The 20000-nt window shown below is 42.8% G+C and overlaps 1 pseudogene; it reads left to right on the top strand.

Moving 5' to 3' along the window:
• Window positions 1-20000, top strand: part of LOC135571270 (ankyrin-2-like) — a 133985-nt pseudogene that overhangs the window by 58620 nt on the left and 55365 nt on the right.

Below are 20000 nucleotides of genomic sequence, written 5' to 3' on the forward strand. Positions count from 1 at the left end.
TCCTCTCTTCCCCTCTTCCCCTCTTCCCCTCTTCCCCTCTTCCCCTCTTCCCCTCTTCCCCTCTTCCTCTCTTCCCCTCTTCCTCTCTTCCTCTCTTCCCCTCTTCCTCTCTTCCTCTCTTCCTCTCTTCCCCTCTTCCTCTCCTCCTCTCTTCCTGTCTTACAGTCTACTCCCCAGTTTACTCCTTCTGCTCCCCAGTTTACTCCTTCTACTCCCCAGTTTACTCCTTCTACTCCCCAGTTTACTCCTTCTACCCAGTTTACTCCTTCTACTCCCCAGTTTACTCCTTCTACTACTAGTTTCATGGTATCTAATTTGAGGTTCCAGTCTTGTCTCAACGCTACAACACCCGTCCGGACTCGGCAGAGAGAAACGCGTCCTCCGATACACAACCCAACCACCAAGCCTCACTGCTTCTTGACGCAGCGCTCATCCAACCCGGAAGCCGGCCGCACCAATGTGTCGGAGGAAACACCGTACACCTGGCGACCTTGGTTAGCGCGCACTGCGCCCGGCCCGCCACAGGAGTCGCTGGTGCGCGGTGAGACAAGGATATCCCTACCGGCCAACCCTCCCTAACCCGGACGACGCTAGGCCAATTGTGCGTCGCCCCATGGACCTCCCGGTCGCGGCCGGCTGCGACAGAGCCTGGGCTCAAACCCAGAGTCTCTGGTGGCACAGCTAGCACTGTGCTCTAGACCACTGCGCCACCCGGGAGGCCCCAAACTACATTGTTATTCATTACAGGACCAACTGTACCCTACAGTTGATGTGTGTCTGTGTGTGTGCACGTGTGTGTGCGTGTGTGTGTGGTACACTCTTAACACCCCTAAAGGGTTCTGCTGTCCCCATAGGAGAACCCCTTTTTGGTTCCAGGTAGAACCCATCTTTGCTTTGAAAAATGTTTTTCTGGTACCAAGAAGGGTTGTTACCATAATCTCTCTGCCTGATGGTAGTATGTGGACATATCGTGCTGCCATGTGATCTGCTCGGTCAAAGGATCAGCGATCACCTGTGTGTGTGTGTGTGTGTGTCTGTCTGTCTGTCTGTGAGTGTGTGTGTGTGTGTGTGTGTGTGTGTGTGTGTGTTGTAGGCTAGTACATTAGCTAAATGAATAAGCCAGGTGGTGAGATGGATACAGGGATCTGTTTGTCCCTCTCTCACAGTTCACCCGGACAGAGGATTAAGTCTGGTGTGTGTGCCCTGTGTGTGTGTGTGTTAGAGAGGTATCTGTGTGTGTTAGAGTTCTCTGTGTGTGTTAGAGTTATCTGTGTGTTAGAGGTCTCTGTGTGTTAGAGAGGTATCTGTGTGTGTTAGAGAGGTCTCTGTGTGTGTTAGAGGTCTCTGTGTGTTAGAGAGGTCTCTGTGTGTGTTAGAGAGGTCTCTGTGTGTGTTAGAGAGGTCTCTGTGTGTGTTAGAGAGGTCTCTGTGTGTGTTAGAGAGGTCTCTGTGTATGTTAGAGAGGTCTCTGTGTATGTTAGAGAGGTCTCTGTGTGTGTTAGAGAGGTCTCTGTGTGTTAGAGAGGTCTCTGTGTGTTAGAGAGGTCTCTGTGTGTTAGAGAGGTCTCTGTGTGTTAGAGAGGTCTCTGTGTGTGTTAGAGAGGTCTCTGTGTGTGTTAGAGGTCTCTGTGTGTGTTAGAGTTATCTGTGTGTTAGAGGTCTCTGTGTGTGTTAGAGGTCTCTGTGTGTGTTAGAGTTCTCTGTGTGTGTTAGAGGTCTCTGTGTGTTAGAGAGGTCTCTGTGTGTTAGAGAGGTCTCTGTGTGTGTTAGAGAGGTCTCTGTGTGTTAGAGAGGTATCTGTGTGTTAGAGAGGTATCTGTGTGTTAGAGAGGATTCTGTCTGTTAGAGAGGACTCTGTGTGTGTTAGAGAGGATTCTGTCTGTTAGAGAGGACTCTGTGTGTTAGAGAGGACTCTGTGTGTTAGAGAGGTCGCTGTGTGTATCAGAGAGATCTATGTGTGTTAGAGAGGTCGCTGTGTGTTAGAGAGGTCTCTGTGTGTTAGAGAGGTCTCTGTGTGTTAGAGAGATCTATGTGTGTTAGAGAGGTCTCTGTGTGTGTTAGAGAGGTCTGTGTGTGTTAGAGAGGTCTCTGTGTGTTAGAGAGGTCGCTGTGTGTATCAGAGAGATCTATGTGTGTTAGAGAGGTCTGTGTGTTAGAGAGGTCGCTGTGTGTATCAGAGAGGCCTCTGTGTGTTAGAAAGGTCTGTGTGTTAGAGAGGTCGCTGTGTGTATCAGAGAGGCCTCTGTGTGTTAGAGAGGTCTGTGTGTTAGAGAGGTCGCTGTGTGTATCAGAGAGGCCTCTGTGTGTTAGAGAGGTCTGTGTGTTAGAGAGGTCTGTGTGTTAGAGAGGTCTGTGTGTGTTAGAGAGGTCTGTGTGTTAGAGAGTGACCAGAGTAGGTCTATCATGGAAAGCTGTAAAACATCCCACAAACATAAAATACCTGATTCTATTGGTTCCATAGGGCAGGGGACCCCCATTCCATTGGTTTATACAACTACTGGCATAGGGTGTTATAGTGGTTCTATTGGTTCCATAGGGTGTTATAGTGGTTATATTGGTTCCATAGGGTGTTATAGTGGTTATATTGGTTCCATATGGTGTTATAGTGGTTATATTGGTTCCATAGGGTGTTATAGTGGTTATATTGGTTCCATAGGGTGTTATAGTGGTTATATTGGTTCCATAGGGTGTTATAGTGGTTATATTGGTTCCATATGGTGTTATAGTGGTTATATTGGTTCCATAGGGTGTTATAGTGGTTATATTGGTTCCATAGGGTGTTATAGTGGTTATATTGGTTCCATAGGGTGTTATAGTGGTTATATTGGTTCCATAGGGTGTTATAGTGGTTATATTGGTTCCATAGGGTGTTATAGTGGTTATATTGGTTCCATATGGTGTTATAGTGGTTATATTGGTTCCATAGGGTGTTATAGTGGTTATATTGGTTCCATAGGGTGTTATAGTGGTTATATTGGTTCCATAGGGTGTTATAGTGGTTATATTGGTTCCATAGGGTGTTATAGTGGTTATATTGGTTCCATATGGTGTTATAGTGGTTATATTGGTTCCATAGGGTGTTATAGTGGTTATATTGGTTCCATAGGGTGTTATAGTGGTTATATTGGTTCCATATGGTGTTATAGTGGTTATATTGGTTCCATAGGGTGTTATAGTGGTTATATTGGTTCCATAGGGTGTTATAGTGGTTATATTGGTTCCATAGGGTGTTATAGTGGTTATATTGGTTCCATAGGGTGTTATAGTGGTTATATTGGTTCCATAGGGTGTTATAGTGGTTATATTGGTTCCATAGGGTGTTATAGTGGTTATATTGGTTCCATAGGGTGTTATAGTGGTTATATTGGTTCCATAGGGTGTTATAGTGGTTATATTGGTTCCATAGGGTGTTATAGTGGTTATATTGGTTCCATATGGTGTTATAGTGGTTATATTGGTTCCATAGGGTGTTATTTTTTATTTATCTATTTTTTAATTTATTTTTATTTTACCTTTATTTAACCAGGTAGGCTAGTTGAGAACACCTTTATTTAACCAGGTAGGCTAGTTGAGAACACCTTTATTTAACCAGGTAGGCTATTGAGAACACCTTTATTTAACCAGGTAGGCTAGTTGAGAACAAGTTCTCATTTGCAACTGCGACCTGGCCAAGATAAAGCATCAGTGTGAACAGACAACACAGAGTTACACATGGAGTAAACAATTAACAAGTAAATAACACAGTAGAAAAAAAGGGAGTCTATATACAATGTGTGCAAAAGGCATGAGGAGGTAGGCGAATAATTACAATTATGCAGATTAACACTGGAGTGATAAATGATCAGATGGTCATGTACAGGTAGAGATATTGGTGTGCAAAAGAGCAGAAAAGTAAATAAATAAAAACAGTATGGGGATGAGGTAGGTGAAAATGGGTGGGCTATTTACCAATAGATTATGTACAGCTGCAGCGATCGGTTAGCTGCTCAGATAGCTGATGTTTGAAGTTGGTGAGGGAGATAAAAGTCTCTATTTTTGCAGTTCCAGTCACAGGCAGCAGAGTACTGGAACGAAAGGTGGCCAAATGAGGTGTTGGCTTTAGGGATGATCAGTGAGATACACCTGCTGGAGCGCGTTCCGGATGGGTGTTGCCATCGTGACCAGTGAACTGAGATAAGGCGGAGCTTTACCTAGCATGGACTTGTAGATGACCTGGAGCCAGTGGGTCTGGCGATATGTAGCGAGGGCCAGCCGTTAGCATACAAGTCGGTGGTGGGTGGTATAAGGTGCTTTAGTGACAAAACGGATGGCACTGTGATGACTGCATCCAGTTTGCTGAGTAGAGTGTTGGAAGCCATTTTGTAGATGACATCCATCGGAAGGATAGTCAGTTTTACTAGGGTAAGCTTGGCGGCGTGAGTGAAGGAGGCTTTGTTGCGGAATAGAAAGCCGACTCTTGATTTGATTTTCGATTGGAGATGTTTGATGTGAGTCTAGAAGGAGAGTTTGCAGTCTAGCCAGACACCTAGGTACTTATAGATGTCCACATATTCAAGGTCGGAACCATCCAGGGTGGTGATGCTAGTCGGGCATGCGGGTGCAGGCAGCGATATTTGGTTTTACTCAAGAGCATTTGGAGGCCACGGAAGGAGTGCTGTATGGCATTGAAGCTCGTTTGAGGTTAGATAGCACAGTGTCCAATGACGGGCCGAAAGTATATAGAATGGTGTCGTCTGCGTAGAGGTGGATCAGGGAATCGCCCGCAGCAAGAGCAACATCATTGATTATACAGAGAAAAGAGTCGGCCAATTGAACCCTGTGGCACCCCCATAGAGACTGCCAGAGGACCGGACAGCATGCCCTCCGATTTGACACACTGAACTCTGTCTGCAAAGTAGTTGGTGAACCAGGCAAGGCAGTCATCCGAAAACCGAGGCTATTGAGTCTGCCGATAAGAATATGGTGATTGACAGAGTCGGTTGGCAAGATCGATGAAGACGGCTCACAGTACTGTCTTTTATCGATGGCGGTTATGATATCGTTTAGTACCTTGAGTGTGGCTGAGGTGCACCCGTGACCGGCTCGGAAACCAGATTGCACAGCGGAGAAGGTACGGTGGGATTCGAGATGGTCAGTGACCTTTTTGTTGACTTGGCTTCAAAGACCTTAGATAGGCAGGGCAGGATGGATATAGGTCTATAACAGTTTGGGGTTATAGTGGTTATATTGGTTCCATAGGGTGTTATAGTGGTTCTATTGGTTCCATAGGGTGTTATAGTGGTTCTATTGGTTCCATAGGGTGTTATAGTGGTTCTATTGGTTCCATAGGGTGTTATAGTGGTTCTATTGGTTCCATAGGGTGTTATAGTGGTTCTATTGGTTCCATAGGGTGTTATAGTGGTTCTATTGGTTCCATAGGGTGTTATAGTGGTTCTATTGGTTCCATAGGGTGTTATAGTGGTTATATTGGTTCCATAGGGTGTTATAGTGGTTCTATTGGTTCCATATGGTGTTATAGTGGTTCTATTGGTTCCATAGGGTGTTATAGGGGTTCTATTGGTTCCATAGGGCAGGGGACCCCAATTCCATTGGTTTATACAACTACTGGCATAGGGTGTTATAGTGGTTCTATTGGGTCCATAGAGTGTTATAGTGGTTCTATTGGTTCCATAGGATGTTATAGTGGTTCTATTGGTTCCATAGGGTGTTATAGTGGTTATATTGGTTCCATAGGATGTTATTGTGATTCTATTAGTTCCATAGGATGTTATAGTGGTTCTATTGGTTCCATAGGATGTTATAGTGGTTATATTGGTTCCATAGGGTGTTATAGTGGTTCTATTGGTTCCATAGGGTGTTATTGTGGTTCTATTGGTTCCATAGGGTGTTATAGTGGTTATATTTGTTCCATAGGGTGTTATTGTGCTTCTATTGGTTCCATAGGGTGTTATTGTGATTCTATTGGTTCCATAGGGTGTTATAGTGGTTCTATTGGTTCCATAGGGTGTTATAGTGGTTCTATTTGTTCCATATGGTGTCATTGTGGTTATATTGGTTCCATAGGGTGTTAAAGTGGTTCTATTGGTTCCATAGGGTGTTATTGTGGTTATGTTGGTTCCATAGGGTGTTATAGTGGTTCTATTGGTTCCATAGGGTGTTATTGTGGTTATATTGGTTCCATAGGTTGTTATTGTGGTGGTTCTGTTGGTTCAATAGGGAGTTATAGTGGTTCTATTGGTTCCATAGGGTGTTATAGTGGTTCTATTGGTTCCATAGGGTGTTATAGTGGTTATATTGGTTCCATAGGGTGTTATAGTGGTTCTATTGGTTCCATAGGGCAGGGGATTCCATTGGTTTATACAACTACTGGCATAGGGTGTTATTGTGGTGCTATTGGTTCCATAGGGTGTTATTGTGGTGCTATTGGTTCCATAGGGTGTTATTGTGGTGCTATTGGTTCCATAGGGTGTTATTGTGGTGCTATTGGTTCCATAGGGTGTTATTGTTGTTCTATTGGTTCCATAGGGTGTTATTGTGGTTCTATTGGTTCCATAGAGTGTTATAGTGGTTCTATTGGTTCCATAGGGTGTTATTGTGGTTCTATTGGTTCCATAGGGTGTTATAGTGGTTATATTTGTTCCATAGGGTGTTATTGTGCTTCTATTGGTTCCATAGGGTGTTATTGTGATTCTATTGGTTCCATAGGGTGTTATAGTGGTTATATTGGTTCCATAGGATGTTATTGTGATTCTATTAGTTCCATAGGGTGTTATAGTGGATATATTTGTTCCATAGGGTGTTATTGTGCTTCTATTGGTTCCATAGGGTGTTATTGTGATTCTATTGGTTCCATAGGGTGTTATAGTGGTTCTATTGGTTCCATAGGGTGTTATAGTGGTTCTATTTGTTCCATATGGTGTCATTGTGGTTATATTGGTTCCATAGGGTGTTAAAGTGGTTCTATTGGTTCCATAGGGTGTTATAGTGGTTATATTGGTTCCATAGGGTGTTATAGTGGTTCTATTGGTTCCATATGGTGTTATTGTGGTTATATTGGTTCCATAGGTTGTTATTGTGGTGGTTCTGTTGATTCAATAGGGAGTTATAGTGGTTCTATTGGTTCAATAGGGAGTTATAGTGGTTCTATTGGTTCTATAGGGTGTTATTGTGGTTATATTGGTTCCATAGGGTGTTATTGTGATTCTATTGGTTCCATAGGGTGTTATAGTGGTTCTATTGGTTCCATAGGGTGTTATAGTGGTTCTATTGGTTCGATAGGGTGTTATAGTGGTTCTATTGGTTCCATATGGTGTTATAGTGGTTCTATTGGATCCATAGGGTGTTATAGTGGTTCTATTGGTTCCATAGGGTGTTATAGTGGTTATATTGGTTCCATATGGTGTTATTGTGGTTCTATTGGTTCCATAGGGTGTTATAGTGGTTCTATTGGTTCCATAGGGCAGGGGACCCCAATTCCATTGGTTTATACAACTACTGGCATAGGGTGTTATAGTGGTTATATTGGTTCCATAGGGTGTTATAGTGGTTCTATTGGTTCCATAGAGTTTTATAGTGGTACTATTGGTTCCATAGGGCAGGGGACCCCCATTCCATTGGTTTATACAACTACTGGCATAGGGTGTTATAGTGGTTCTATTGGTTCCATAGAGTGTTATAGTGGTTCTATTGGTTCCATATGGTGTTATAGTGGTTCTATTGTTTCCATAGGGGTGTTATTGTGGTTCTATTGGTTCCATAGGGTGTTATAGTGGTTCTATTGGTTCCATAGGGTGTTATAGTGGTTCTATTGGTTCAATAGGATGTTATAGTGGTTCTATTGGTTCCATAGGGTGTTATAGTGGTTCTATTGGTTCCATAGGATGTTATAGTGGTTCTATTGGTTCCATATGGTGTTATAGTGGTTCTATTGGTTCCATAGGATGTTATAGTGGTTATATTGGTTCCATAGGGTGTTATAGTGGTTCTATTGGTTCCATAGGGTGTTATAGTGGTTCTATTGGTTCCATAGGGTGTTATAGTGGTTCTATTGGTTCCATAGGGCAGGGGATTCCATTGGTTTATACAACTACTGGCATAGGGTGTTATTGTGGTGCTATTGGTTCCATAGGGTGTTATTGTGATGCTATTGGTTCCATAGGGTGTTATTGTGGTGCTATTGGTTCCATAGGGTGTTATTGTGGTGCTATTGGTTCCATAGGGTGTTATTGTTGTTCTATTGGTTCCATAGGGTGTTATTGTGGTTCTATTGGTTCCATAGGGTGTTATAGTGGTTATATTTGTTCCATAGGGTGTTATTGTGCTTCTATTGGTTCCATAGGGTGTTATTGTGATTCTATTGGTTCCATAGGGTGTTATAGTGGTTCTATTGGTTCCATATAGTGTTATAGTGGTTATATTGGTTCCATATGGTGTTATAGTGGTTCTATTGTTTCCATAGGGGTGTTATTGTGGTTCTATTGGTTCCATAGGGTGTTATAGTGGTTCTATTGGTTCCATAGGGTGTTATAGTGGTTCTATTGGTTCCATAGGATGTTATAGTGGTTCTATTGGTTCCATAGGGTGTTATAGTGGTTCTATTGGTTCCATAGGATGTTATAGTGGTTCTATTGGTTCCATATGGTGTTATAGTGGTTCTATTGGTTCCATAGGATGTTATAGTGGTTCTATTGGTTCCATACGGTGTTATAGTGGTTCTATTGGTTCCATAGGGTGTTATAGTGGTTCTATTGGTTCCATAGGGTGTTATAGTGGTTCTATTGGTTCCATAGGGCAGGGGATTCCATTGGTTTATACAACTACTGGCATAGGGTGTTATTGTGGTGCTATTGGTTCCATAGGGTGTTATTGTGGTGCTATTGGTTCCATAGGGTGTTATTGTGGTGCTATTGGTTCCATAGGGTGTTATTGTGGTGCTATTGGTTCCATAGGGTGTTATTGTTGTTCTATTGGTTCCATAGGGTGTTATTGTGGTTCTATTGGTTCCATAGGGTGTTATAGTGGTTATATTTGTTCCATAGGGTGTTATTGTGCTTCTATTGGTTCCATAGGGTGTTATTGTGATTCTATTGGTTCCATAGGGTGTTATAGTGGTTCTATTGGTTCCATAGGGTGTTATAGTGGTTCTATTGGTTCCATATGGTGTCATTGTGGTTATATTGGTTCCATAGGGTGTTAAAGTGGTTCTATTGGTTCCATAGGGTGTTATTGTGGTTCTATTGGTTCCATAGGGTGTTATAGTGGTTCTATTGGTTCCATAGGGTGTTATTGTGGTTATATTGGTTCCATGGGGTGTTATTGTGGTGGTTCTATTGGTTCAATAGGGAGTTATAGTGGTTCTGTTGGTTCTATAGGGTGTTATTGTGGTTATATTGGTTCCATAGGGTGTTATTGTGGTTATATTGGTTCCATAGGGTGTCATTGTGATTCTAGTCCTGTTCTTAATGCTGGGGACAGTTTCCCAGACACAGATTACACATGGTCCTGTTATTAATGCTGGCGGGCAGTTTCCCAGACACAGATTACACATGGTCCTGTTCTTAATGCTGGGGCCAGTTTCCCAGACACAGATTAGTCCTGTTCTTAATGCTGGGGGCCAGTTTCCCAGACACAGATTAGTCCTGTTCTTAATGCTGGGGGGGAAGTTTCCCAGACACAGATTAGTCCTGTTCTTAATGCTGGGGCCAGTTTCCCAGACACAGATTAGTCCTGTTCTTAATGCTGGGGGACAGTTTCCCAGACACAGATTAGTCCTGTTCTTAATGCTGGGGGCCAGTTTCCCAGACACAGATTAGTCCTGTTCTTAATGCTGGGCCCAGTTTCCCAGACACAGATTAGTCCTAGTCCTGTTCTTAATGCTGGGGGCCAGTTTCCCAGACACAGATTAGTCCTGTTCTTAATGCTGGGGGCCAGTTTCCCAGACACAGATTAATCCTGTTCTTAATGCTGGCGGACAGTTTCCCAGACACAGATTAGTCCTGGTCCTGTTATTAATGCTGGGGCCAGTTTCCCAGACACAGATTAGTCCTAGTCCTGTTCTTAATGCTGGGGGCCAGTTTCCCAGACACAGATTAGTCCTGTTCTTAATGCTGGTGCCAGTTTCCCAGACACAGATTAGTCCGAGTCCTGTTCTTAATGCTGGGGGCCAGTTTCCCAGACACAGATTAGTCCTGTTCTTAATGCTGGTGCCAGTTTCCCAGACACAGATTAGTCCTGTTCTTAATGCTGGTGCCAGTTTCCCAGACACAGATTAATCCTGTTCTTAATGCTGGCGGACAGTTTCCCAGACACAGATTAGTCCTGGTCCTGTTATTAATGCTGGGGCCAGTTTCCCAGACACAGATTAGTCCTAGTCCTGTTCTTAATGCTGGGGGCCAGTTTCCCAGACACAGATTAGTCCTGTTCTTAATGCTGGTGCCAGTTTCCCAGACACAGATTAGTCCGAGTCCTGTTCTTAATGCTGGTGCCAGTTTCCCAGACACAGATTAGTCCTGTTCTTAATGCTGGTGCCAGTTTCCCAGACACAGATTAGTCCTGTTCTTAATGCTGGGGCCAGTTTCCCAGACACAGATTAGTCCTGTTCTTAATGCTGGGGCCAGTTTCCCAGACACAGATTAGTCCTGTTCTTAATGCTGGTGCCAGTTTCCCAGACACAGATTAGTCCTAGTCCTGTTCTTAATGCTGGGGCCAGTTTCCCAGACACAGATTACACATGGTCCTGTTCTTAAAAGCACTTTCAGTAGAGAATCTCTATGGCGAATGCTTTTTAGTCCAAGTCAGGGCTTAATATGTGTCTATGAATCAGCCACAAATTATTTGGAATATTTGAAATAGTATTTGAACCAAGGACTGTCCACAACATTTCTGCCATCTAGGTTTACGTCAGTGAGGACCAACCAGGTCCGTCCCTGGAAACTGAGATATATTTTGTTGCACTCCATTTCCTGGTACAGAAATGACCAGGTATTTGAAACCTGATATTGAACTGCTGGCCAATGAAAGGGCATGGTGTGTCACATGATTATGACTGAGTTGACCTGACAGAGTGTTATCAGCTGAGGTTCATCTTTGCTCTTTGAAGCCTTCTAAGTATGTGCTCTATCAAACTCTATGACCCCCTGTTCTCCTTTCTGAGACACACCTCCTCCTTCCAGGCGACTCTAACACACTGTGTGTGCTCTATCAAACTCTATGACCCCCTGTTCTCCTTTCTGAGACACACCTCCTCCTTCCAGGTGACTCTAACACACTGTGTGTGCTCTATCAAACTCTATGACCCCCTGTTCTCCTTTCTGAGACACACCTCCTCCTTCCAGGTGACTCTAACACACTGTGTGTGCTCTATCAAACTCTATGACCCCCTGTTCTCCTTTCTGAGACACACCTCCTCCTTCCAGAAGAGTCTAACACACTGTGAGTGCTCTATCAAACTCTATGGCCCCGTGTTCTCCTTTCTGAGACACACCTCCTCCTTCCAGAAGAGTCTAACACACTGTGAGTGCTCTATCAAACTCTATGGCCCCGTGTTCTCCTTTCTGAGACACACCTCCTCCTTCCAGAAGAGTCTAACACACTGTGAGTGCTCTATCAAACTCTATGGCCCCGTGTTCTCCTTTCTGAGACACACCTCCTCCTTCCAGGTGACTCTAACACACTGTGTGTGCTCTATCAAACTCTATGACCCCCTGTTCTCCTTTCTGAGACACGCCTCCTCCTTCCAGGCGACTCTAATCCACTGTGTGTGCTCTATCAAACTCTATGGCCCCGTGTTCTCCTTTCTGAGACACACCTCCTCCTTCCAGGCGACTCTAACACACTGTGTGTGCTCTATCAAACTCTATGGCCCCTGTCCGGAATGCAGACCGCTACGTTTCCCGTGACATTTTCAGAAGCTCCTAAATGTGTGTGTCCTTGATAGTCTCTGTGACAGTGCAGAAAGCCCGTACCCCATGGCTCTTTGGCATTTGAACGACTCACTGTGTGTGTACGTGCGTGTGTGTGTGTGTGTGTGTGGGGGGGGGGGGGGATGAACAGAGACAGGGATAAGGGGAACACCTCTCTTTACTACAGTGGCATAGAAGGCTCCAGGACCAGCCAGGAGGGACAGTAGCTCCTCTCTCAACCCGACTGAGAGAGCCCGCAGGGGGGGCAGGAGAAGGCAGACAGGACCTTTAACATCCAAACCTCTGGAAGACCAGAAGAAGGAGAGATTACCAGACCAGAAGAAGAGAGTAGCAGACCAGAAGAAGGAGAGATTACCAGACCAGAAGAAGAAGAGAGTAGCAGACCAGAAGAAGGAGAGATTACCAGACCAGAAGAAGAAGGTACCAGACCAGAAGAAGAAGAGAGTACCAGATTAGTAGAAGAAGAGAGTACCAGAACAGAAGAAGAGAGTACTAGAACAGTAGAAGAAGAGAGTACCAGAACAGAAGAAGAAGAGATTACCAGAACAGTAGAAGAAGAGAGTACCAGACCAGAAGAAGAGAGTACTAGAACAGTAGAAGAAGAGAGTACCAGAACAGAAGAAGAGATTACCAGAACAGAAGAAAGAGAGATTACCAGACCAGAAGAAGAAGAGAGAAAAGATAAAGAATAGAGGAGAAGAGTTTAGAAGTGAGATAGTCAGGTGGAGGAGAAGGAGGAGGAGAGGGCTGGGATTCCTCTCGCTCCTCTGGCTACACATGACAGGATGGATGAAGACGAGGACGAGGTGATGTGTGTGTGTGTGTGTGTGTGTGTGTTATCCTTTACAACAGCTGTACGTATATTATCCTTGTCTTCAGTTATCAGTGGATGTAGCTAGCTACCTGAGCCATGTTGACATCTTGTGTGTATCACAAACGGCACCCTGTTAAAAACCTGTTGAGTTTACGACTGATCCAGGATCTGTGCTGTAATGCGACAAAGACTCACGCTGTTGGGTTTACAACTGATCCAGGATCTGTGCTGTATTACAACAAAGAAGCTGCAGCAACACAGCTGTTAGGTTGAATTGGCTAAATGTGACGACGTAGAGATTTAAAGCCAAAACTGAATAATAAGCCTATGCAAGAGGTGTCACTACAGTCCCTGGTTCGATTCCAGGCTGTAACACATCCGGCCGTCATTGTAAAAAAAGAAGAAGAAGCTTTTAAGTAATTGTTTTGAACATTGATCCGAATCACGGCTGGGTTGTGATACATCCTGGAATCGAACCAGGGACTGTAGTGACGCCTCTAGCACTAGAGATGCAGTGCCTTAGACCGCTGCGCCACTCGGGAGCCCAGTATTGACGCTCTATGTGATTTCATGACCTGCTCTGTGTTCCCTCTGAACATCGATCCGAATGCCTTGGTTCTTATGCTTGTAACTGACCTCAGATCTGTGTTCCCTTTCAACATTGATCCGAATGCCTTGGTTCTTATGCTCGTAACTGACCTCAGATCTGTGTCTCCTCTTGTTGTCTCATTGGTCTGTCTGAATGCCTATTGTGTAAGAAACACTGATCTCCAAATGAGTCATCTCCCTTGTGTTGCTAATGGACCATATTAGCTGTTGAATCTAAGCTGACCAGAGGATGTTTCCCCCGTTGCTGTTTAAGCTGAGTCGCTCACCTGTTATGTTTATGTTGTATGTCGGACATAGTACCCGTTGCTAGGTAACAGTCCGATACACCTGTTATGTTTATGTTGTATGTCGGACATAGTACCCGTTGCTAGGTAACAGTCCGATACACCTGTTATGTTTATGTTGTATGTCGGACATAGTACCCGTTGCTAGGTAACAGTCCGATACACCTGTTATGTTTATGTTGTATGTCGGACATAGTACCCGTTGCTAGGTAACAGTCCGATACACCTGTTATGTTTATGTTGTATGTAACAGTCCGGACATAGTTTACCCGTTACTAGGTAACAGTCCGATACACCTGTTATGTTTATGTTGTATGTCGGACATAGTACCCGTTGCTAGGTAACAGTCCGATACACCTGTTATGTTTATGTTGTATGTCGGACATAGTACCCGTTGCTAGGTAACAGTCCGATACACCTGTTATGTTTATGTTGTATGTCGGACATAGTACCCGTTGCTAGGTAACAGTCCGATACACCTGTTATGTTTATGTTGTATGTCGGACATAGTACCCGTTGCTAGGTAACAGTCCGATACACCTGTTATGTTTATGTTGTATGTCGGACATAGTACCCGTTGCTAGGTAACAGTCCGATACACCTGTTATGTTTATGTTGTATGTCGGACATAGTACCCGTTGCTAGGTAACAGTCCGATACACCTGTTATGTTTATGTTGTATGTCGGACATAGTACCCGTTGCTAGGTAACAGTCCGATACACCTGTTATGTTTATGTTGTATGTCGGACATAGTACCCATTGCTAGGTAACAGTCCGATACACCTGTTATGTTTATGTTGTATGTCGGACATAGTACCCGTTGCTAGGTAACAGTCCGATACACCTGTTTTGTTTATGTTGTATGTCGGACATAGTACCCGTTGCTAGGTAACAGTCCGATACACCTGTTATGTTTATGTTGTATGTCGGACATAGTACCCGTTGCTAGGTAACAGTCTGATACACCTGTTATGTTTTACAACTGATTGTCTCCGTGTGGGTTTGGAGTGTTGCTACTTATTTAAAAATCCTACACTGTTATCTTTTTTTGGGGGGGGGATTGTTTATGTTGTATGTCGGACATGTTTTTAAGAAGTACCCGTTGCTAGGTAACAGTCCGATACACACGAGCTGAGATGAGAAGGACGTCTAATTGTTTCCTCTAGTTGAATGGGATAGACAACCGTTCTCTTGACAACCGTTCTCTTGACAACCGTTCTCTTGACAACCGTTCTCTTGATTCAGTTTGACTCTGTTGACATCCGGTGTCAGGAAATCCTGACTTCCGTTTCAACTTTTTTAAAGGTTTTTGATTGGTCTTCAAGCCCCCCCCCAAAAAGCACTAAAACAATAACACAGTCAAATATCTTCATGATATAAATAAATAAAATACACAGAAGTGACCTGTGTTTGTTGTTGTGGAACGGGCTGAATATCTTGGCTCTCGTGTTACCGTCTAACTGACTCAGGTTGTCTACCAAATGGAAACCTATGGGGCCCATCTTATGTTTATCAACTGACTCCAGGCCTGTCTCTCTCTCTGTTATAGAATGATCTGTCGTAGTTATTAGGTTTAATAATCTAACCCTCCCAAATGGAAACCTATAGGGCCCTGGTCAAAAGTAGTGCACTACTACCCTATAGGGCCCTGGTCAAAAGTAGTGCACTATAAAGGGAACAAGGTTTTTATGTTTATATCACTGACCCGAGACCTGTGTTTCTGGTCATAGAACGGTCTGAATGCCTTCGTTTTTATGTTTATATCACTGACCTAAGACCTGTGTTTCTTGTTATAGAAGGGTTTGAATGCCTTAGTTCTTATGTTTATCAACTGACTCCAGGCCTGTCTCTCTGTCTCTCTGTTATAGAATGGTCAAAAGTAGTGCACTATAAAGGGAACAAGGTTCTTATGTTTATATCACTGACCTAAGACCTGTGTTTCTTGTCATAGAACAGTTTGAATGCCTTAGTTCTTATGTTTATCAACTGACTCCAGGCCTGTCTCTCTCTCTGTTACAGAATGGTCTGAATGCGCTGCACCTGGCAGCTAAGGAGGGCCATGAGGACCTGGTGGAAGAACTACTGGAGAGAGGCTCCGCCGTCGACTCTGCTACTAAGGTACAGGAAGTAAATGGCAGGAAGTAAACCCCAAATTCCAATTGAATAATTAGCTGTAGCTACTGTAGCTCGCTATCATACATGTCAGGAAGTAAACCCCAAATTCCAATTGAATAATAGAAAAAAATAGATATATTTTCAAATGACTTCTCAATAACCTGAAGCTATTTATGACATTTTTGGGGGAGGGGGGGCAAAAAAAACAGGTGCAAAAACAGGTACAGCCTCAGTGTTCACAGTAAAAGTGTAACTTAAAGCAGCTACGGCCTCAGTGTTCACAGTAAAAGTGTAACTTAAAGCAGCTACGGCCTCAGTGTTCACAGTAAAACTGTAACTTAAAGCAGCTACAGCCTCAGTGTTCACAGTAAAACTGTAACTTAAAGCAGGTACAGCCTCAGTGTTCACAGTAAAACTGTAACTTAAAGCAGGTACAGCCTCAGTGTTCACAGTAAAACTGTAACTTAAAGCACCTACAGCCTCAGTGTTCACAGTAAAACTGTAACTTAAAGCAGCTACAGCCTCAGTGTTCACAGTAAAACTGTAACTTAAAGTAGCTCCAGCCTCAGTGTTCACAGTAAAACTGTAACTTAAAGCAGCTTCAGCCTCAGTGTTCACAGTAAAACTGTAACTTAAAGCAGCTACGGCCTCAGTGTTCACAGTAAAACTGTAACTTAAATCAGCTACAGCCTCAGTGTTCACAGTAAAAACTGTAACTTAAAGTAGCTCCAGCCTCAGTGTTCACAGTAAAACTGTAACTTAAAGCAGCTACGGCCTCAGTGTTCACAGTAAAAGTGCACCGGATGTTACATGGAATTTTCACAACGTTCAAGTTTGCACTCAGCAGACCTGAAATTTGCTCAGTGCTTGAATCCAACCTTTATTTCATCAGTAGTAAATTTGAATTGACCCCGACCTTAAAACATTTAGTTTGAATTGACCCCGACCTTAAAACATTTAGTTTGAATTGATCCAGACCTTAAAACATTTAGTTTGAATTGATCCCGACCTTAAAACATTTAGTTTGAATTGATCCCGACCTTAAAACATTTAGTTTGAATTGACCCCGACCTTAAAACATTTAGTTTGAATTGATCTAGACCTTAAAACATTTAGTTTGAATTGATCCCGACCTTAAAACATTTAGTTTGAATTGATCCAGACCTTAAAACATTTAGTTTGAATTGATCCAGACCTTAAAACATTTAGTTTGAATTGATCCCGACCAGAGCTACTAGTTCCCCTTTGGGAACTCACCCCACCCCCCCTGAGCTGTAATGTGGCGCAGGGAACGCAAGAAATAATCCTAAAAATATTTAACCTCCACAGAATCGCTTGAAAAATGGCTCAAATGAAAGATAAAGAAGTTATTTATCTACCCAGCAAGTCAGATTTCTAAAATGTTTTACGGCGAAAACATAGCACATATTTATGTCCAACCACCACTGCATACATACCTCATTAGCTTAGCCAAGTAGGAAAAAATATGCAATCAACAAACGCAGGATTAAAAGAAAAATCATTTCACTAACCTTTTGAAATCTTCATCAGATGACAGTAATATAACATGTTACACAGTACATTCATTTCTTTTTCAATAATATGCAATATATATCCATAAATCTCTGTTTACAATTATGCATCGTTCAAAAAATGCTACTGCAATGTCAGGAGAAATAAATAGCTCCGGCAGATAACGTCAGCTAACAAGGAATACACATCATAAACTTTGACTAAATATGCATGTTTTACATATGTATGGCAAGATAAACTTCTTCTAAATGCAATTGCTATGTTACAATTATTTTTAACGTTACATTTGGCGTTTACTAGGCTATAATAGAGAGTCGGCGCTCTCATTTAGCATACTGACTCCTCTATCATGGAGTCGACAGAAACCCAAAATGAAGACGTAAATATTCCCTTACCATGGCTGTTCTTGCTTCAGAAGACGTGGAAGGGTTAATACTCACCAAGTTAGCGTTCAGTTTTCAAGTCTGTGTCTTTCCGTTCTCAAACTAGACACTTTTCGGTCGAAATGTATGCAAATTTCAAGTGGATGCGCACCAAAACGTCGAAAGTATACATTATATTTCGAGTAAACTTGTCAAACTATGTTTATAATTAAGCCTTAGCATGTTATAAAGGTCTACAGCAATCGTGAGGGCGAACAGATAAGCACACGTTGTTCAGTCCGTCCTGAGAGAAAGAGAGAGAAATTTCCCAGCTCCCATTGGTGAAACTTTTTTTTGCGTCACCGGGACGTTTGGGCACGCTGAACGTCTCGTGAGCGCGCGATTCTCACAGTTACACGCCTCATCGAAAGCAGGCTTCACGCTGAAGACGTAGAAACTGTTTCCATGGTTATAGCTGTTTGGGAAGTGTGTATACGATGACGTCAAAGTGATGGCAACTTTTCCCATTACAAGAGAGACTTTGGGAGAATGCATGCCCTGAGACTTCTGCTTTAGCTAGAGACAAAATTTAAACGGTTTTATAAGCTTTAGAGTGTTTCCTATTCGATAATAATGTTTATATGCATATATTAGCAACTTTTGACAAAAATTTATCATGGTTTATATGGGTGCCGAATTCCTCCAGAAGGGGCAGTATTCAGGCCTGGCCCTAAGAGGTTAAAAACATTTAGTTTGAATTGACCCCGACCTTAAAACATTTAGTTTGAATTGACCCCGACCTTAAAACATTTAGTTTGAATTATTAATTTAATTCAAATTAAAAGAGCGCCCTCTATCTCGAAGAAGTTAAAACATTTAGTTTGAATTGACCCCGACCTTAAAACATTTGGTTTGAATTGACCCCGACCTTAAAACATTTGGTTTGAATTGACCCCGACCTTAAAACATTTAGTTTGAATTGACCCCGACCATAAAACATTTAGTTTGAATTGACCCCGACCTTAAAACATTCAGTTTGAATTGATCCCGACCTTAAAACATTTAGTTTGAATTGATCCCGACCTTAAAACATTTAGTTTGAATTGACCCCGACCTTAAAACATTTAGTTTGAATTGACCCCGACCTTAAAACATTTAGTTTGAATTATTAATTTAATTCAACTTAAAAGAGCGCCCCCTATCTCGAAGAAGTTAAAACATTTAGTTTGAATTGACCCCGACCTTAAAACATTTAGTAGTATTGTATGTAGTTAGTAGTTAATTAGCCTGGTCCCAGATCTTTTAAGACAGAAATTCAGCTGTTGACGCTGCTGCTAAAGGTTCTGAGACCTTTAGAATATACTGAGGGTAGGGAGGGGGGTGGAGAGAGAGGAAGAGAGAGAGGGGGATAGAGAGGGGGTGGAAAGAGAGGTGGATAGAGTGGGGGTGGAAAGAGAGGAAGAGAGGGTGGAGAGAGAGGGGAGTGGAGAGAGAGGAAGAGAGAGAGGGGAGTGGAGAGAGAGGAAGAGAGAGAGGTGGAGAGAGAGGGTAGTAGAGAGAGAGAAGAGAGAGGGGGGATGGAAAGAGAGGTGGGGATCGAACGAGAGGAATTTGAAAACAATTCGAACGTTGATAAACTTTCATATGCTGTATGTTAGACAATAATATCGCAGTGTCCAATCACAGCAGCAGGACGTTTGGCCCGTTGCCATGACAAAAGGGCAACCAGTGGAACACAAACAACATTCTAAATATAGCCTGTATTTACCTGTTTATTCATTTTCCCTTTCATACTTCAACTACTTGCACACTGTTTACAACATTGTACATAGCCAATAATATAACATTTGAAATGTCTATAATGTCTAAATTTCTATATTATTTTAAAACTTTTGTGAGTGTAATGTTTACTTATGTTTCTCTTGTTTACTTCACTTTTGTTTTTTGTCTTTTCCGTTTGCTTTGGCAACGTAAACATATGTTTCCCATGCCAATGAAGCCCTTTGAATTGAATTGAAACAGGGTTGGGGAGAGAGAGAGAGAGAGAGAGAACGGTGGAGCGAGGCCATTTATACTCTCTAGTACTCCGAAGAGGGAGGTATGGCGGGAGAGAGAGGATGAAAGCAGGATATCAGTGTCTCTAAAGTCTAAATCACTGCTAGGAATCCCACTCCATCTGGGTGTTGAGAGACAGAGAGAGACAGAGAGAGAGAGAGAGAGGGAGAGAGAGAGAGAGAGTTAGAGAGAGAGACAGAGACAGAGAGAGGTACAGAGACAGAGAGAGAGAGACAGAGAGAGAGAGAGAGAGAGAGAGAGAGAGAGAGAGAGTTAGAGTTAGAGAGAGAGAAGTACAGTATAGCA

Source organism: Oncorhynchus nerka, unplaced genomic scaffold (assembly GCF_034236695.1).
Source record: "Oncorhynchus nerka isolate Pitt River unplaced genomic scaffold, Oner_Uvic_2.0 unplaced_scaffold_423, whole genome shotgun sequence".
Lineage (NCBI taxonomy): Eukaryota > Metazoa > Chordata > Actinopteri > Salmoniformes > Salmonidae > Oncorhynchus > Oncorhynchus nerka.